This window comes from Solanum lycopersicum, chromosome 12 (genome assembly GCF_036512215.1).
Source record: "Solanum lycopersicum chromosome 12, SLM_r2.1".
NCBI classification, from domain to species: Eukaryota; Viridiplantae; Streptophyta; class Magnoliopsida; order Solanales; family Solanaceae; genus Solanum; species Solanum lycopersicum.
The window spans coordinates 50,670,529-50,692,424 of record NC_090811.1 but is presented as its reverse complement, the minus strand read 5'-3'; positions in this window follow the sequence as shown (position 1 = coordinate 50,692,424).

The following is a 21,896-nucleotide window of genomic DNA, read 5'->3' as shown; positions in this document are numbered from 1 at the left end:
CAATTTTTCTTATCCCACTTGTACCATTTCGATTTTGACTGATAAATATGAGAGATGAATCATTTCTAGTGACTTTTTGGGTTAGCACAATTTCATTTACATCTATACAAAGATTTAATTCAATCAAAAATCAAGTAAACTTTAGGCTACAAAAGGGTAAAAGGGCATAAAATGAGGAAGAACAAACCAAATGGTAACGTCAGGGGGAAGGTTATTCTCAAGAACTCAACTTTACAACCCCATCCAACCCAACCTAATAATTTATACGTGAAAAAACTTTCACTAAGAAATGCTCTAGTAAATTCTCTCTTATATGTATTCTGCCAAAATAAAGAGAAGTAATTAATACTTTTGAGCATTTAAAAATATGTCCATGATAGCAATTACAACTTTATGACATTTAAAGAAAAAAACTTGCAGAGTAGATTGTAATAAATGCTTGTGATCTTTCTAGAAATCATGTGAGAAAATTTCATACGCGTTCTACAAAAATAATTAGAAAATAAAAATCCATACCACCTAGTAGGAGTGTACAAAATCGAACAGAAATTGAACCAAACCGCAAATTGAGTCAACCAAAAAAAACCCGATTAGTGGTTTGGTTAGTCTTGGTTTGATATTGGGAAAAAATCCGACTATATTTGGGTTGGGTTGGTTTTGACTAAAAAAAACCAACCCGAGACCAAACCAATCCGACATTATATATGTTATTTTAAAGTTTATTTTATACATAAAAATATTTACTTTAATATAATTTTAAAATATTTCTTAATGTATTTCATAGTTTTATCTTTGAATATATTATTTCAAGTATAAAACTTAGAATCCAGAATGGTCCAATAATGATTATAGTTTATAGATGTTGATGATTATAATAATACTTAAATAAAAAATAAGTTATTACTAATTCAAAAAGAAAATCAATTCAACACTAAGAATGACAATAATATTGAATATTTCTTCTATAGTTTTACATTGGTTTAGATGATTAAAATATATAATCGAATTTTAATTTTCCTTAAATATATAGTAACTAATACTTGTTAAACTTATTTTAGAATGGTTTCTTTTAAATTATGATCATTTTCATAATGACTTTACAATATTTATTTTATATGATGATTTCATTATTTTTAATTGAATATTTTTTTGTCATCAATACTCATTTCATATTTTATGTTATTTTTTCAAGAAAAACCTTAGATGATTGTATTTTTGTTGGACTAAAGAAATTTTTGAAGCACAAGATAATTATATGTGTGTATGCAAACTTTACCGAAAAATTCAGAAATCTGGAAAGAAAGAATTCGAGGTATATTATTTGGTTTGATTTATAAATTTAAAATTTGACACAATTGTTTGGTTCGGTATTTTAAAACACCAAACCAACCCGAGGTTGAAAATCCCGAACAAAAAGAATTGTATTAGTTTGGTTTGGTTAATAAATTTAAAAATGTTATACAAATGGTTTGATTTGATTTTTGAAAAACCCGAACCAACCTGTTCATGTACAGCCATCCCACTTGGGATTTTTTACATAATCACAAAATGTAAGAAGGCATAAAACATTCTCTTTTACTTATAAAATGAACTTAATCTCGTTAACATAGGGAGAGATAGTTTTAAAGAATACATATATTTATAACAACTTGATATATTTCTAAATAGCTTGATAAAATAATTATACTTCATATTTTACAAAAGCTACCCCCATAAGTCAAGTGTGTTAAAAAGTTGATATAATAAATATGAATTCTGTTAATTCAGACATAAATTAGAGTAGAACCTCTATGGTCAAGTAGCACATTTCTTGAGACAATTAAGCATACACGACTAGGAAAGAACCTTATGAAGAGACATCTATTAAGGAAATGTTATCCCATCATATATATATATATATATATATATATATATATATATATATATATAAAGAACCCTTGGCCCGCCTATGTGTCGCCACCATAATCAAGGATTCCCCTTTAAATTTATCTATTACCAAAACTACCATTTCCCTTTCATGAAGAGTTATGAGTTTTATGAAAAGTTGCGAGTTTTATGAAAAGTTGTGACTTATGAAATGTTGTGACCTTTAGGAAGAGTTACGACTTTTATCAAGATTTGTGTCTTTTATGTAAGGTCGTGACCTTTTCGAAGGGTTGTAACTTTTCCAAAGAATTTGTGACCTACATTTTGTTTAATATAAATAGAGGGATTTTCTACCACTATTTTTTGTAGGTCTTTTTTCGTTATAGGGTAGTCGAATTCAAATACATTAATTATGTTTCTTATGAAGTTTATTTAATTCCTTACAATTTTCTTTCTCCTTTTCATGGAGAATTCAATAAGTCATATTTATTTATGTAACTATGACAATTTCTTTTTAATATTTTAATGACCTTTTTTGAACTCTGTTAAAAATCTCAGCGAGGATGATTAAAATCGATTATCTCTTTCTTTCCTTCCTACAAGTTTCTTCATGTAAAAAAAGAAAATGGTTTTGATCTCAATGTGGAATTACTACTCTTGCACCTCTCCATTCACAACTCACAAAATTGTTGAAATGATTCAATTCATTATATTTGGTTATTTCATAACAAAGCATTTATTTTTGTCACAACTATTGGTATGTTTAATTCACTATAGGGGAGTTGAATTTAAATACATTAATTAAGTTTCTTATGAAGTGTGTTTCATTCCTCAAAATTTTCTTCCTCCTATCCATTGAAGTTTATTCTTTTACTGTAAGTCATATTAATTCATGTATCTATCGCAATTTCTTTTTTCTATTCTATTGTATTTTTTTTAACTCAGTTAAAAATTTCAATGAGGATGATTGAAAATTTATCTTCTTTTTTTGTCTCTTTCTATAGTTTTATTCGTTTACTTTTTGAAAAAATTTAATTTGGATTGTGTTATATTTGATAGCATAGAACAATAAATATGTGATAACTAATACACAATCAATGTTGAAGTTTGTTAAAAGAACCAAAAAGATTTCTCTCTTCTTTGTCACAATTAATATTGATTGCTCATTCTTAGATACAAAAATTCTATATGCCATTGCACCCTTCCTAGAATATTAGTATAGAGTCAATTAGTTCACTTCTTTTATTGCAAGTTAACTAATTTGTCATATTTCTTCGTCTCTTATTTTTAGGCATAATAAGAGATCATGTTTTCTTGAAACAAATAAATGTCCAAAATATACTAAAATAAAAATATTTTTTATCGGCAACGAATATGCACAGTATCGAAGAGTGATAGAGTCTTTACCGACATTACATAACTGTTATTACATTCAATGTTGCTATGGACTTTTTCTAGGGACATTTATAATAGTCTGGTTATATGAAACCTAAGCAATAGTAATGACTATTCTGAGACGATGAGGAAAAATATTTATAATACTAATAGTTTTAGGGTCATAAGAAAGGAGCCGAAGGTCCTCCATTTGAATTAATAAATTATGTTCTTGTATGGACATGATGTTTCACTTTACTTAGGAGTGTTGTTGTTAGAGGCTTTTTGGTACCTTCTTTGAAGTCTGATGTTGTTCATTATAAGTTCTTGGAATTTAGAAAGTTTCATTACTTCTTACCAATAATTTCCATTGAGATTTCTTAGACCTCTTTCTTATGCTTAAAATAACTCTATGACTCATAATTTTTAAATAAAAAATAAAAAAAAATATAGCACTTTTAAGATTTTGTATTCCCTTAAGATAAAATGATCTTGACAATAAAGTGTGTGTGTGTGTGTATGTATATATATATAAGAGAACCCTAGGCCTGCCTATGTTGCATTACCACAAACAAGGATCCTCTTTTAATTTACTTTATTTCCAAAACTATCCTTCCTTTTTCATGAAAAGTTATGACTTTTAGTAATGTTGTGACTTTTATGAAAAGTTGCGACTTTTATAAAAGGTTGTGACCTTTCCGAAGGGTTGTAATTTTTTTCAAAGAGTTGTGACATTTCCGATAAGGCATAATAAGAATTTGTTCACACTACCCTTTGTTGTTTATAAAGAGAGGAAGTTTCTCTCATTTATAAAATAACAAAAAATATGAACTTTTTCTTTTTATTTTGGATAGTTAAATATTTGTGTACTTTTTGCTTCCGTTGAGTAGCTCACTGAAACCATTATTTTTGTATGAATACACTGGTGATGAAATTGTTTAAACCTAAGATATTTATTCCCTTAAACCTGGGGTACATCGTGCATTCAGTGAAATCTATTTTTTTCATTATAGTTTCATTCTATTGTTACAAATCTTGGTATGTTTTTTATAATAATTAATTTATGCTTATATTATAAATTGTTGTTTTTGAATACATGGTTTAAACTTTATTGATTATATTTCTGCAAACTTTATTAGTTACTATTGTTTAATTTAATATTCATACAAGTTCTCTCTATTTGAATTCTTAAAGGTACAATAAAAAATTCTAATAAATCTCTAATTTTTCATCAACAACGTCATTCCTTCAAATACAAGGATGAATATTTTTTTCATTAAAATTAATTAATATAGTATTCTCATACTTAATAATTCTATGTTGCAGAGCAACAACCTAATTATTTTCATATTGATTATCGGGATAAAAGGATTGTTACTAGATACAACTAAAACAGGTATTGCATCCATCATAGCATAGTTATCTACCAAACAATAGTCATCAAATTAAGGAATTTTTCGTTGAATCTAGGGTTGAAAGTGAACAACTAAATGGAATAGGTTTTTTTTGGTCTAGTTTGAGTTTGTAAGTTGAAATTAAAGTCGTTACTTACTTTACTATCCTTATTCTTGATTAAGTACTAGTTATGGTGGAAGTAGTATTTTAACATTTTTTAATATAATAGTTTATATTCTTTGAAGAGGCATACCAAGAGTAAACTATTGAGTTGGGGGCATTAGAGTTAGTACTATAGATTATATAGTTGTAATTTGGAATTGTTCTTTGAAGATTGGTGATGTTTTCCCAAAAATCATACTCACACTAGGTTGTGATTTTTACTCATTAACCAAGATGTTTTTAATGTTAAACATGTAATGATCTTTTGGACCAGTTTCTCTTATTGCATTCTTGATGGCATTTAAAATATTCTTATAGAGACCCTAGGTCATTTATGACTTGTAGGGACTGACGATTCGGTCACCTAACTATTCTTTTGGCTTATGAAAGTTTCTGTATTTAGGAGTTTTTTTTATTTAATGGTTGACATCAGTGAAAACTTTTGGTAGACGGCCTCAGAATGCAAGTTTGATGAAGCTCTAGAACACCGAGTTTAACCTAGAAGGACCTTCAATCTGTATCTTTACCACTACACAGTCCATATATCGAATTATTTCATGGATTAGATTTTACTTGACTATGTATAGTTCCATTGTGTTTGCTCGGGGTAGAATTCTTGAGGCTTCCAGGCTCATTTTGGCAAACTTGTGGCAATAATTTAAAATGGAGTTTTTGTGTAAGATCCACTTTTCATTGAGAATACCTAGATTAGAATCGACATTTCACATAAGTTTTTAAAAAAGCTAATTTTGGTGGGATTGCATAGTGTTTTTGTGTGTACGGTGTTCCGAATGAATCTTAAGTATGCCATCAAGGATTTTGAACTTTGGGGAATCAACCATGATCGGGATACTATAGAGGCCTGTCCTTCTACGATATCGAAGGTCATTTGACTAGTCTTTATAATAAAAGAACAACCATAATTTCAAATTAGTTACACATTTCAATATCCTATTATTGGATTTGTGGAGCTTAGTGTTTGTTAATTTTGTTATGTATTGTCGAGATTTATCATGGCTTTGTACTAGATTATGAGATAGGCATGGAAAGCTTGTTTCACATGTGATTTCCTTTCCGAAGGACTACCCAAGCCCTTTTGATGGTGGTTTTTATATCATTTTCATGATTGGTTGTTGGTTTTTTCTGACCTTGAATTGTACCCATTTCGGGGGCACAAGTTCACGATGCCAATTAGACCCATTGAAGGAGCCAATTTTGGGATTTGTAGAAGAATCCTGAATTCATTTCTCTTTCTCAATCCCTCTTTAGATTTATATACCCAACACATGTACACTAGAGTCTAACTCTAACCACTCTATAAATCGACACATTAACCTCAACAACTCCTCAATCTCAGCTGAGTTCAAGAACAAAAGCAAATTCATGAATACACAATAAAGAACATCAAAGCTTCAACTTGTAGAACGAATTTAAAGCCGGAATTAACATGTTTGGCGTGTGGGTGAACAAGCCCAACAATATGAAAGCCTACATACATGGAAAGAACCATCCTCTTGAAGAACTTGAAGCGACATCTGGGAAGATAGACTTAGTGTTTCTTGAGCATGGAATCTCTTGAAGGAGTGAGAGGGTTTCATCTATAAAAACTTATTCTCTAAATGTTTAGGGAAATTCAGATGACCTCTGAAGGGAATTTAGGACCAAAATGCCCCTCTGGGAGTTGGAATTATTTTTCACCGGATAGTGAGGTCCATATTGGCTCCGCATCACGGAGTCATCACGGAGTTGCTGCCACGTTTGTAGGACGTTAGATAATCCATCATAACTGGTCACTTAGAGTTCGGAATTAAGAAAACTCGGCGGCATTGAATAAAGAACTCAAAGAGCTTTAATTTAATATCCTATGGATTTCCTAACTCATTATGTACTAATATTTATGACTAGTTGAAGTTGACCCAAAACATAAGAAAACTTAGGAATAACTTGAATGTTTTTCTCTATGGTTTGTATTGGAACTTAAGGTTCTACATCAAGAGACCTTAACACTCAAGAAATTCTAAATTCCTTGAAAGAATATCACTCACTACAAAGAACAGTTTGAGTCTTGGTTCAAAAAACATTTCTGGGGTGTTACAATATCTTTCCCTTGGGATCATTCATCCTCGAATGATGACTGAGCTAGGTATATAGTGGGGATATTCTTACTAAGGTCTGAGTCTAATGGTTTGCTCTTACCATATTCGAGCATAGCTCAAATCCTTAAGTTCAGACTCTATATCTCTTTATGGGAAATCTCATCCCAAGCTATTACTCTTTACCACCATATTCAAGATTAGCACTCTAACAACTTCGTGAAATCCTACTAACCAATTCCTTAGGAACCAACTAAGGTCTCTCATTTAACTATTTCTCATAGTAAAATCTTATACTCCGAATCACTTTAGAACTCATTACTATATTATTCTCAAAACTTGACTTCCTTGGACCAATTCCACATCACTAAGTGGTTTACATTCTCTTAATGCTATTTTTCTCTTGTGACATAACCACACATAACTAACCTTATGTAAAGTTTAGGGTCTCTACTACTCGTATTCATTGCAACAACCATTTCAATTCCTCACCTATTCTATGTCATGTCTACCATATCAAATCTCAAGACTAACATCATCATTCTTATGTTGTCATTCTTTTGATAATGATACTCATCTCAAATTCGAGCATAATGTTTATTACTAAACGTGAATATCAATATTATTGCTCAGTTACTATACTTATACCTCAATATTACTATGGCAATTTAGAAACAGTGTCCCACTAGGACCTCATGAAAATAAGTTATTCCTTACCGATCTGTATACTCGAATAACCATCACATTCCACTTCACAACTTACTTACTACTTACTGACTTACCCAAATTATCTCTTAAATAACTCTATCATCCTCTTAATGCCATGAGGTTCTCTTTTAATATTTATAAACCTAGATTAGATATATCAATTCATGAATACTCTTGCCCCTTCTATATATTCACCACTTACACTTGGTCATTACTAGTGGCGGAAAAATAAGCCCAAATTTTTGTAACCTCCCAAACTGCCTATATTTGTATGGGTCGGGTGAGTGATTTTTCACATGGACAAATTATGGGTTGACACACATATTTTACCCATAAAAATATGGGTAAAATATGGATAAACTATGGGTAAAGTATGCATTGACCAAATGAGTTAAACTTCTAACTTTTATTCACTCAAAATTCATTATATAACTTAAAATAATGTAACTTCTCTTCCTTTTTATGTTATTCTATAAAACTAACTATTATCTCTCTAATTGAAAAGGTGAAGTCTTTGAACCTCAAAAATATATAATTTAAATGTACATTTCTTTTTTAATTATAATTTCATTTTATTTATATAATTTTATATTGGGTAATCAATAATAGTATGAAATAAGCAAATCATGTATTAGTATTAGCATTGCTTAAAGTGAATTAAGCATGTTTTAGTCCTAAAATGCAAATATTCATTTACATTGAAATTAAAAAAAAATTCATCTTATTATTACATAAATTTATTTTATACTGAAAAGTTGTAAAATTTATTTTATTTTTATGATACAATAAGCTAAATGAAGCATGTTTAACATTTTCATCTAAAAAAGACTAAAATATCTTCTCCATATTGATTTTTTAGGTAAAGTACTATTTATTCGTGAAAATATGGGTAAACTAGTATTTTACCTGAACCATTTATTACCCAACTCATCTTTATCCATATCAAATATGGACGAGTTAAATGATTACCCATTTTATGTTATCCATTTTCAGCCCTCCCATTTGCCACCTTTAGTCAGTACTAACACAATGACCCATCATCATAACCCCTTTCTAGTTAAGGTATACTCTAACTCATATTGACTTGCAACACTTACTCTACTTCATATCATATGTTCTTCACAACTTTTCACTTCTTAGTCTACCCATAAGGGAAAACTCTTCATTATAATCTAACTAGGTGCATGACTATGATAACATAGCTTGCCAAAACACTATCTCCCATACTTAGATTACTAAACCTCACATAGTTCCCTTTAACTTTGACTCATTCACCAATGCTGCTCATGATCTCTTCATCCATACTATCATTTATGGATGAAATTACTACCCAGGATCTAGACATACTTCCTCATAAGGATCTCATCTGAAACAGGGCTTAGACAAGAGAGTACAACTCACTTTTCACTCAAATGCAAGATTCATATGAATGCATTACTCTAAAATTGAACACGTAACTTACTCTTGGGCTTCTTTCGAGACCTTCTGAAGTCTCAGGACTTTCTCAAGACTCTTGCTAAGAACAACCCATCCATAAGGATCTTTTCACTTTACTTTTCCACCACCTTTAATATGATGGGTAGTTGAATGAATCTTAGAACACACAATTTGGAATAGATTTATATGACTTAGCTCTATTGCACAATTAAGAGTATGAAATATGGGAAAAAGTTTTCTTTAATGTCTGTAGTACCCCATTTATATAAGTGGGAAACTCACAACCATAAACGAGATCCTACTTGACACGGCTTCATGGACAGACTAGGACACTTGAACTCTTTGCTCTGATACCAACTTTTTCACAACCCGAGTCTACATCCTAGATGTGGTCGCACTTCAAGAACCATTGTTGGTCCCCAAGCGAACCGTCATCCTGGCAGGCTACAAGCGGAAGACTAACTTAAGCATGCAAAAGCTTAAAATAGAATAAAATTCATGAAACTGATATACAAAATTTAACTCAAAAGAAAACTATGAATAATATATTATGTTCCATTCTCTATAAAATAGGCAACTTATGTTTTTTTAAAAAATTATTAAAATAAATGATTAATACAGACTCCTCAACTATACTGACTATTTATGAAGCCTCTAAATGACAATGATGGAAATCGAGAAAATGCCCACGACACCCTAACAACTTATATAAATGAAAGGTAAAGGAAATCCTACGAATTCAAGCAGTTTTACCATAGGTAACTCGAATTCTCAGATGTATCAATGAAGCTCTTGTTGATGATCCTGAATACCAGTGTTTGCATCATGAGAAGATGCATGCAAAATGACTCAGTATGTATAATGTACGAGCATGTAAGGGGAATTCTAAAGCATAACATAAGCTTGAACTTGATAAAAATGGAACATACTTACCTCTTTTCAAACATACTCAACTTAAGGAGTACTCAAGGATACTCAAAACTACTACCTTACTCAACTCAGAAGAACTCAAGGATAAGATACTCAACTCTGAGATTAGATACTCAACTCAAGATTACATACTCCACTTCAAAGCTCATCAAGTTTTTGTTTGATAAGTGAAGGGGTATAGTCATTTTGCACACTCTCGTGCTTCTTTTTCTATTTACACCCTCGAAGGGAAAAGTTTGTTTCCTTCTCTCTAGCTTTCTCTTCTAATCTCATCAGTTGTTTTGATAGAACATCTACTTGCGCCACCAGTTTATACCATTCGTATTTTCTTTGGGCTTCTTTGTTGGTTTAGAACATTTTATCAAGTAGTGTCGCAACAACAGTGTTTGGATTGTTCAACATTCCCCCTTCACAAATGTGCTTATTTACTCTTTTATTTTTGGGTTTCATACCTCGATAGAAACAATCCAGTGCGTTACTAGGCATTCCATGAGATGGGAATGTCTACAAGATTTCTTTGAACCTCAACCACATTTCCATAATTATCTCTTCCCCTGCCTGTTGAATATCAGTAAATTATCCCTGAGGTTCAATCTTTTCTTGATTTATAATTAAAATAATCAAAACTAAACTAAAATTAAGGTCAGGAAAACTATAACTAAAAATAAAAAATAAAAAACTCTAAAAGAACTATATTTTCACGTGACACCACTCCCTAACAAAGGTGCCATTTTTATGCTCTTCTATGTGAATCGTGATCAACGACAATAGCCTACAACCTCAGTGTCTATGAATTCAAGTGAGTATAGAAACCCAACCAAATGTTAGGGTCGTGCCAAAATGGAGCAGTAGTAAAAATGGTAGCTAAACTATAATCTCCTTATAATATGTAGTAGCTTAAGAAATTATCAAATAAAATATGTAAATTCAATCGGTGACACCGAAGTTTCAAATATCAAAAAGGGTGATTTGTACAACTAGTAAAGACAACAAAAATAACAAAGGGGACTCAAGTATGAGGAGAAGTTCTTGGGGTGTGACCGCAATATATGTTGATGTAAATCAATGGGTACATGTTTTCATTAGGAAAATTTTCAAAATAACGGTAACTAGGGTAAGATTTCAGTTAAAGTAACTCCATCTCGAGCAACTTACCCCATAAGAAATAGGTTCCTCTCGAAAACCACTCGTCTAATGAAGACTAACCTACGCCTTATCCACACCCACTCTTTCGATGAAGAGTACTTGCATAGGGGACTAGGGCTCACCTTCTCGGGCTGAGCCTCATATCACCCCACTCCTTAGGACATTAATCTAGTGGTCTTGATTTCGCGACATCTCTCTCTCGAGCAAGCCAAAAACACAAGGGTGGTTTTGTATTTGCAACTACAAATTCATTATTAAACCACAATCACTAGGCGAAATCATTATTAAAATGCATCTAATCCTATCAGCAAGCAAGTTTCAACAATAATATAAACACATAGCAATCATACCCAAAAAATGGGGATTTTTGGCCATACATCAAGCAACTATCAAATACACATAAAATAATAAAGAAATCAAATATGTATAAGAAATTAAACCTTAATATGAGCAAAGGAAGAATAATGGCGAAGACCCGCTTTCGATTTGAGGAAGAATAACTTCTTTCTTCAAGTCTCCCACAAAAACCCCTCCAAACATGAGAGAAAATATCAAAAATCTAAATTCTAAAAGTAATAATTGATAATAATGTTTGTACCTTTAAAAATAATAACTAAGGTTAATATTTATAGCTTTTAGATTTAGTGTTGGTGAATTCGTTTGACGAATTTAGTCGTGAATCGCCTAGAAGTTTTGCAATTAGTCGTTCTTGTTGTTCATCACTGGTTGTGCTTTGTCTTCAGCATCTATGCATTCTAAATCATAGGGCGGAATAATTCTTCTTCATGGAACTATTCAGTGAAGCACCGATTGGTATTTTTCATCGCCTTCTGAATCCACTTCTTTTAGGGTTTCAATAGTTGGAACAAAGGGCAAAGTCACCAAGTGTGCTTGGCGATACTCAAGCTTCAACTTCAGCTGTTTTCACCCTTTTTATTCCCGTTTTGTGACTAAGTGTCCATTCATATACTAAAATTGCAAATACCCAAAATTTAAGAGTTATCATCAATTATTGAGATAAAATGAGAAATTAAGGACAATATTTACAATAAAATAAAGCCTTAAAGGAGTCCAACTTGTGAACTCATCACCATCGGATCAATAAAACTTCCCCGCAATAAAATTTCATTTCAATATATTTGGATGTGAAGGGTTATTGATAGACAAAAATGTTCTCTTCTTTGATGTCTAGATACACTAGTCGTCGGAGTTAACTGAATTTGGCTCAGTACAATATTGATAAAGAGATTTATGTAGCATTTACAGGTACAAGAGTCAGAAGACACCAATCACCATGAAGGTTTCATTATTTATAGTTTGAAAGCAAATTGCAAATTAGAGATTCGAATCGAGATCACAATAGAAATCACTAAACTTTTCAAGATTTAGGTTCAAATATTACATTAATCTAACAGCACCATATTGTTTTTAAGTTAGTTAAAGGGCATCCCCATCCAAATCATCTGCAATGTGGCGTTGTTTTTTGCTGGTGTTTTCTCCCTTTGTTCTTTCTGGTCTCTTTTCTTGTTCTCAGAAATTTTGAGTACATCGAGTTACCATATACACCATGGTGCTTGTGTCTTCTTCCTGTTGTTTCATGCCATCAACAGAACTATTATTGAAACAACCAGTTCTTCTTCGGTTTCTAGGTTGATATTGGGAGCATAACTTTGCTACACTTTGACTGAAATAAACTTGTATCCTTTCATCATCAATTTTAGTATTATCCATCTTAAAATATACTTGCCCACATGACTTCTTGTCCTCATGTGACTATTCTCATTCTTGTGATCTCTAATAATTTCAGCATATGTCACGGTTCCAAATCGTGAGAATGTTATATACAATGCTTTCTCTTCTTTTGACGGATTTAATTTACAAACAAAGAGCACATTGTTAGGGGTGTCATCCTAGCATCAGGAATTTCTCCTACAGTTTCAAGTAATACTGCTCGGGAGTGTGCTTCCTTCTCTTCACAAACACCTAATTCCTCATCCTTTGGCATCCAACAATCCTCTAGTCGAACATCATCAATCTCATATTTAGGCTTTCTTTCAGGTGAAGCATCTGGAATCAAGTCCTCTAGTCGGGTTTTATTTTCTTTCAGAGATAGTCGAAGTCGCTTTTTTCAATACCAAATAAAGTCAAATCATAATCATTAGTCGGGTTTTATTTCTCAATTTACGATTTGATTCATGACTCTAACCTAGTAAAAAATCATATCAGACCACCCCAACCATAACTCAAATATTTCTAGCAAAACTTGCCTATTTCCCCCCTCCCCTCCCCCAAACATCCCCAACAATAATTCCTCTTCCCTTATGTATGTTTTTTAGTGAGCATATTAATATACTTTTTAGTTTAGGACATCAAGCAGTGCTACATATTGATATCTAAATAGGGATTACAATACATAGCTCAATCATATTATGTGGATACATCATCTATAATACATAACAATTTATGAATAGGTAAAGCCCAAAGATTGTTCTCATCCATTTTTGAAAAGATCCCAACTAACTCTCCATTCTAATCCAGCACTACATGTCCGGTGAGTAAATTTTGTCTACTATATAATTGTATGTAGACGTTATGAATTTTTTCCTTTCTCTAATGACCATATTCATGGTTGCAAGCAATCAAAGATTGGAAGATTTTCAATACTAATTTCTTTCTCTATGTGTATACTTATCATTTTGAGCTCGTAATAGAGATTCTCTAGCATGCTTCATATTAAAATGTTCTTCAGGACATGGAGGTGGGGGTTGTTACCTTGCCAGTCCCTTAATCAATATCTATACCCTTGATTAGGTGAAAGAAAACCTTCTCCCTTCGTATATCCTCTATCACAAAATTAATATTATGCAAATATCACATATTATATGGAGAATAACTTGTGTCTTTATATTAATAAGACAAGATACTTTTAAAAATACATATGCTTATATTAATCAAAACAAGATACTTTTACAAATAAATATGCTTATATGAAAGGAAACTAACCAAAGTAAATCAAGGAAATCAACTAAGAATCTGCTTCAATAATTAAGTTATCTATATATAGAATAGACAATATTTACGCCGATTATATTCTATAACACTCCCCCTCAAGCTGGAGCTTGGATGTTGATCATGCCCACCTTGTCATAAACATAATTAACCCGAGCTCTATTTAATTCCTTTGTGAACAAATCAGCTAGTTGTTCTACTGTCTTTACATAACCGGTGGAAATCAAGTTATCTTGGATATTTTCACAAATAAAGTGATAATCTACCGCAATATTCTTTGTTTTTAAGTGATACACAGGATTTGAGGCAATATGAAGAGTAGCTTGATTATAACACCAAAGTTTTGTTGGTGTAGAGTGTCTCATTCCAATTTATTTCAATATGTGATGTATCCACATGATCTCACCTGTGGACTGTGCCTTATCTCTATATTCAGATTCTGCACTGGATCGCAATACAACACCTTGTTTCTTAATTCTCTATGATACCAAATTACCCCCAACATAGACACGATAACACTAATAGATCGTCTATTGGTTTTACATCCAACCTAATCAGCATCAGCAAAGCACTCAATGTGAGTATGTCTATGGTTACCATATAAAATTCCAAGTCCAGGCGTTCTTTTCAAGTATCATAAGATTTGTTCCAAGGATTCCCAATGTTTGACTGTAGATGCAAAAATGAATTGGCTAACAACACATACTGCAAAAGCAACATTTGGATGTGTTATAGTAAGATAGTTTTGTTTCCCTACTAACCTCTATATCTCTCTTGATCACAAAGGGGCTGCCATCATCTCGGGTCAGATGCAAATTAGGGACCATTGGAGTACTATAAGGTTTGGCTGGGAACTTTCCTGTTTCCACAAGTAGGTCAAGGATATACTTTCTCTAAGATAGAAAGATTCTCTTCATGCTTCTAGTTATTTCTACTCCAAAAAAGTACTTTAGTTTTCCTAAATCATTTGTGTGGAATTTAGTATGCAAGAATGAATTGACTTAAGATATACCCAAATAATCACTTCATGTAATAATAATGTCATCAACATATACCACAAGAAGTATACCAATTGTTGATTGTTTATAAAAGAGTGAGTAATCTCACACATGCTTTTTTCAGCCCAAATTCCTAAACTACTTCACTTAATTTGACAAAAAAAGCATGAGGGCTTTGTTTCAAACCATACAAGGATTTCTTTAGGTGACAAACTTTCCCATACTCCTCTTGAGCAACAAATCCAAGTGGTTGCTCCATATACGCTTCTTCTTGGAGATCACCATAAAGAAACACATTCTTGATATCTAGCTAGTGCAATTGACAATTCTAATATGCAACTAATAAAATAAATAAGCGAATATAAGTGAGTTTAGCCACATGACAACATGTGTCTGAATAATCAACCCCATAAGTCTGAGCATATCCTTTAGCCACTAGTCGAGCCTTAAGTCTAGCCATAGAACCATTTGGAGTAACTTTAACTGCAAAGACCCATTTGCATCCCACTGCCTTCTTTACTTTTGGTAAATCCACCAAGTCCCAAGTGTGATACTCATCTAGTGCATGTATCTCCTCAAGCATTGCATTATGCCACTCAGTGTGACTCAAGGCTTCCTTAACTATCTTAGGAACAATGATAGATTCTAGAGAAACAATCAAAGATCTATACATAGAGGATAAATAACCATAGGAAACAAAATTAGCAATGGAGTATGAAATTCGCAAGTATGTGTACTTTTGCGAATAACAATAGGGAGACTAAGATCTTTTGGAAGATCAGATGAATGAGGATCTGATGACAAAGGGACCGGTGCAGGACATGTATCATTGGCTTCTCGCCTCCTCGAATAAACTTGAACAATTGAAGGTCTTACTACAGTAGATGGTGCAGAACTTGAACGCACAGTAATCGATTGATACTCAATAGATGATCCAAAAGATGGAGGGACAATATTTGATTCTTTTGTCAAAACATGGGTGATCTTATAGACCAATCACTCATCTTACTCCCCTGACTAATAGAAAGGGATGTGCATAAAATAAAGGTGTAGTCTTTGAAAATACCACATAAATTGATACCAAATATTTTTCGAGTACAACATAATAAAATCGATACCCCTTCTGAAGACGAGAATAACCCAAAAATGCATTTCAATGCCTTTGGATCCAACTTAGTGACAGATGGTCGAACATCTCAAACATAACAAGTGTTGCCAAACACCTTAGGTTCTACTAGAAATAGTGACTTGTTTGGGAACAACACATTGTAAGGAACATTACCAGCAAGAACCGTGGATGACATACGATTAATCAAAAAACAAGCCGTAGACACTACATCTGCCCAAAATTGTTTAGAAACCTTCATTTGGAACAAAAGTGCTCGAGTTGTATCAAGTAGATGCTTGTTCATATTCTCACCAACTCTATTTGAGATGGTGTATCAACACATGATGACTGGTGGATAATATTGTGTTGTCTCATGCATGATTGAAATGGTTCTGACATATATTCTTTAACATTGTCACTCTTAATAATATGTAGCGAAGCATTGAATTGTGTTTTGACTTCTGCATAGAAGACACAAAAGTGAGTAAACACTTCTAAGCCACTCTTCATGAAATCAATCCAAGTCATACTAGAAAATCATCCACAAAAGTAATAAAATACTTATTTCCATTTTTGAAAATGACAGGGCATGGTGCCCAAACATCAGAATGAACCAATTCAAAAGCGGACTCAGCCTGCTTATTAAAATGACTAACCAAATTTGATAGATCCAAGTCTAATTTAGCTAAAAATCAGAAATGAAGTGGATGTTAACCAGAAAAGAAAACAATGTCTGAGAAGCTTATAGATTTTTTGGAAAACAACCTAATAAATAAAAGGATGGACATGTCGTCTTCTTTGACAATATGTTTGAAAGTTTTGAGTTTCGACAAAATAACCTTATCGAGACACTTCCAGAATGAGTCAAACTTCAGATTTGAGTTCACAAACAAATCTCCAACAAATATTCTTAGCATCATTTTTGAATTAAAGAATTTTGAAGCACCAGCTTCACCTGAGAAAGGTAGACAATAAGCTTCAGATTTCAGAGTTTCAATCCATACCCAGAGTCCACAAAATGGACTCTACACACTTAGACAATCAATTTATCTAACAAAGAAATGGTGTCCATATTCAAAGGTGAAATATAGGGCTCTCAACTACTTCCCCGAAGCCACAGTAGCTTCTGCCAAAGTCACAATGATTTCCGACAAAGCTTAAATCCCACCTTAGACAGTTGCTTTGATACCATGTAACACAAGTTATACGGAGAATAACTTGTGTCTTTCTATTCATAAAGACAAGATACTTAAACAAATGCATATGCTTCTATGAAATTAAACTAATCAAAGTAAATCAAGGAAATCAACTAAGAATCTGCTCGTATAATTGAGTTAGCTATATATGTAATTTTTACTCCGATTATATTCTATAACAATATACCTAAAATTAAGTTACATTTCTATAATTTTCATGTAAAATTTGATAATTATTAATTATTCTAGCTGTTTTGATGATCCCCTCAAAAGTGTAGAGACATGTTCCTCTATAGAGCAAGAATACTCGTCCAATGGCACAATGTCATACAACTGTTAAAGCTTCTACGATAAAAAGTTGATGAAGTTGTAGAGTACTTCACCAATAAGAAGTGATGAGGTTGTTTGTACATTGTGTAATAATTATTCATGGTATGTATCAAACAACAAACAACATATTCATCTTTCATTCAAAGAGAGAAACTTTCAAGCTTCAAAGTAATAAGGGACCTGATAAAGTGTTTTTATTTCTTTCTGTACCAAGTGTAATTTTGTTTGCTTGTAACAGAGTTTACATGGTAGGAATCATTTCGCTTGCGAAAGAAACATTTAAAGGTTGTTTGAATCAGTGTAAGATAAGGTTATGGGTAACTTAGGGTCTTATTTTTGAAGTCTATATTAGTCAGTTAGGATTAGTATAGTGAGCAGTATTGTATCTGCTCTGGCTCATTTAAGTGATATGTGGTATTGCGTAGTGTGGAGGTTAGCAGGCTAGTCTCATTTTGTAAACTGATTTTACTTTTGCTTGGAGAATATTAGTAAACCTATTGAGACAGGTCATGGTTTTACTCCCTTGAGAGAGGAGGTTTCCACATAAGTTATGTGTGCAATCTTTTCTTCAACATTTACTTTATTCTGTGTTAGTGTAAATATTTTAAGGACCTGGTCCCACAGGCACTGGTTGGACGCATACATTCCAACGAGTGGTATCAGAGTTTGACTTTTCACTTTGGTTAACATCAAGAAAAGACAAGATCATAAATGAAAGGATGCCCTACCAGACATGGAGGAAGGACAATTTTCTACTTGACCATCTCGTTTCAATGGGTAATATTTTGGGTGGTGGAAAATCATGTGCATGACTACATCAATCTAGAGGACTCTATGTTGGGGGACATTATTATTGATGGAACTTACATTCCTACAAAGGAAGTGAAGGATAGAGAGCTCACCAATGCTGTCATTACAACGAGAAAAGAGTAAGATGAGTCTGATAGAAAGAAGAATAAAAAGAACTACAAAGCAAAAAAGAGTCTGGTATGTTGAATTGGAGCAGATGAATACAACATGATCTTTGTGTGTGAGACTACAAAGGAGATTTGAGTTCGTCTCCAAACAGCCAATAAATGAACCCATCGAGGGAAAGAGTTCAAGGTTAATATGGTCACCACTCAGTACGAAACTTTTGTTATGAAGGAAGGTGAAACTATATTTGAGATGAAGTCAAGGTACACCCTCTATCTCCAACGAGCTGAGATGCCTGGGAGAGCCTATCCCTATTAGCAAGCATGTTCTCAAGATTCTCAAAGTACTTCCCAAATCCTGGGAAAGTAAAGTGGATGCTATAACATAAGCCAAGATTACAATGAATCTACCCATGGATGAACTTATTGGGAATCTTCAGACGTATGAGCTGAACAAGAAATAGGGTACAAGTGTGAAGGAAGGAAAAAAGGAGAAATCCATAGCTCTTGAAAACATCTCCAAATGAGGTGACTAAGGAGGAGGTCGAAATGACTTATGTAATCAAAAGGTTTTCAAAGATCACAAAGAAGTGTGGGGTTTCACAAAGAAAGCTTCCACCAGCATATAACAACAACAAATAATATTTTGTCATAAATGCAGCAAGCCTGCTAACTTGAGAAGGGATTGCCCAGTCAAAAGCAGGAAACTCATGACACCAGACCACGTAAGAAGGACCTTGTGCCAGACTATACTCAGAGAATGTTTCATGCTAATCAGATGGTGAGAAACGCATTTGATGTCTGGGGAGATGATCCAAGTGATTGAGAAGAAGTTGAAATCCATGAGAATATTTCGATGATGGCCATTGAAGATAATGAAAGTATCTTTAACTTCGTTTGTTCTCTGATGGAAATATCTGATGACGAGGAAGATCCAAATGAGGTAACTCTCTTTGGCATTAAAAATGATCTAGATACTCTTCATGTTATAAACTTTAGAAACTTTCTACCTCGCTTATTGACTTTTTTGACGAAGGAACCACTGAAAATATAATGTTAAATTAAATTGATTTTGTTGAGAATGAGAATTCAGCTCTTGCGTCTCATTTTCTGAAATGCGTGTAAGGATAGGTATTCTAAAGACAATCAAGATGATATTTCAGGAGGGCACTCGTACCTCATAGAGTGGACAGCAAAATCTTAGTATTTTTGAGGAAGGACTAAAAGAAAAACTTAAAATCTCTAAAACTAAGCTAGTTGCCTCCCTTGAAACAAAGTCTCAACTGAGGAACGATCTGAGTAGGGTCAAGGAAAAATTAATGCATTTTCTAAAGTGGAATGACTCTTCCAAGATACTCTCTAACTTGTCTCATCAATGTTTCAATGGAAAGAAGGGGTTAGGATGCAGACCTAGAGAACCCCCTTATAAACCTTATAGAAAATATGCGTCTGTAGCTGATAATATTTTGTGAACTCACTGTGGTCGTAACATTCATCTAAAAGAAAGATGTCAGACACTGAGAAGAGTAAAATAAAAACATGTAAAATTTGTTAAATCTTAAAGTAATGAAAAAGGGAAACGCAATCCACCCGGTCCTCGCTATTGTTTCAACAAGAAAACTTTTCCCCCTTGGACAGGAAGGTTTCTTTTTAAACCATTTGACAGTTACTGCAAACTCCGTCTTAAGTGGGTTCCTAAGACTAATAAGTAATTCTTATGCAGATGAGAGGAGGAATTTAATGTTGGTGCGGGGACAGTTGATGCTCAAGGCACATGACTAGTTGGTGCGTGGACTGTGATTCCTGTACAGAAGGCAAACAAACTAAGTCATGTTTGAACGCCAAGAAGGGAGTCAGCACAACCAGACCTCTAGAGCTTCTTCACAAGGAGTTGCCAATAAAATTTTCCTGCAATAAAATTTCATTACAATATATTTGATGTTTTTTAATAGATAAAAGAGCATTATAAGTTTAAGAATTTATATAGAGAAAAGTGTTCTCTTCTTTTGATGTCTCGAGCCATTGGTCGTCGGATTTCACTGAGTTTGGCTTAGTACAATATTGATAAAAAGTAAAGCAAAATTTTGTTGAAAGTATTTGAAAAAGTTTCGAAGTCTCAAAACATCATTAAACTTTTGATGAAAATATCAAGGAGTCTCTACGTAACTTTTGAAGGAAAATCAAGAAAGCTTTCATTTCAATTCAAAAAGATCTAAATAGAAAAATCTTCTGAAATCCAAAGAACAGGTATATTGTTCCTATTTCTATATCAAGATGAAATTAACACTTAAGTGTGTGCTAACAATATGCGTTCATCAGGTGAGTCGTTTATTTAGATATAGTTTGGACTTATTTTTTATTTACTTAAAATATGTAATAAGAGAATATTGAATTGTGGCTCCCGAAATTTGAGGACCTATGGATAAAGCCTTATGTTCCAAAGCGTGGAGCCGGCTCTGGTATCACATAATGTAATAACAGAGAAATGTGGTATGTAATGAAATACAACAATATACAATACGATGCATCCCTCTTATTTAATTGTTTTTAGTCAGACATATTTTTTTCATAAAAATCATACTTTTAGAGTACGGTTGAAGTCTACATTGATTAGAGGTCGTTAATATATTGGGCAATGGATGTGTTGCTTTAGCTCAGTAAGTAATAGGGTTGTTACTTAGTGTGAGGTTAAGCGTTTAATCTCATTGTTTTAGCTGGAGTCTGTTTCAATATTTGCTTGTGTTTAGTGGGAGCAATTGACCTGTGTGACAAATGTGGTTTTACTCCCTTGAGTAAGGAGATTTCTACGTAAAAACTCATGTTCCCGTTATTGTTTGTTTTTTACTCCTTGATATCTTTTGTACATTTGACCTGGTACTACTGCGCATTGGTGGACACATCGTTTCAACACAACCTGTTTAATTTATGAAGGCTATGTTGCTTGGATTCTTCAAAACTGTCATCTTGGTGCATGTTGGATCCTCAAACCCAGTGCATTTTTGAAGCATCCGACACAATGTGACATAGTTTTTTGGAGATGTAATTTTGGTCCATGAGAATGGTGGTCTGACTGATGGTATTGTCATTAGTCATCTGCTTACTTTGGATTGATTAATGTTGTATGTGGTGTTACTCTTACCCTGTTAAGTGCAGAAGTCTTCTAATGTCTATGAATTGCAGGTCTGGCTCTTGCTTGATAAGTTTAAGGCATATGCTTTAGATTACCAATT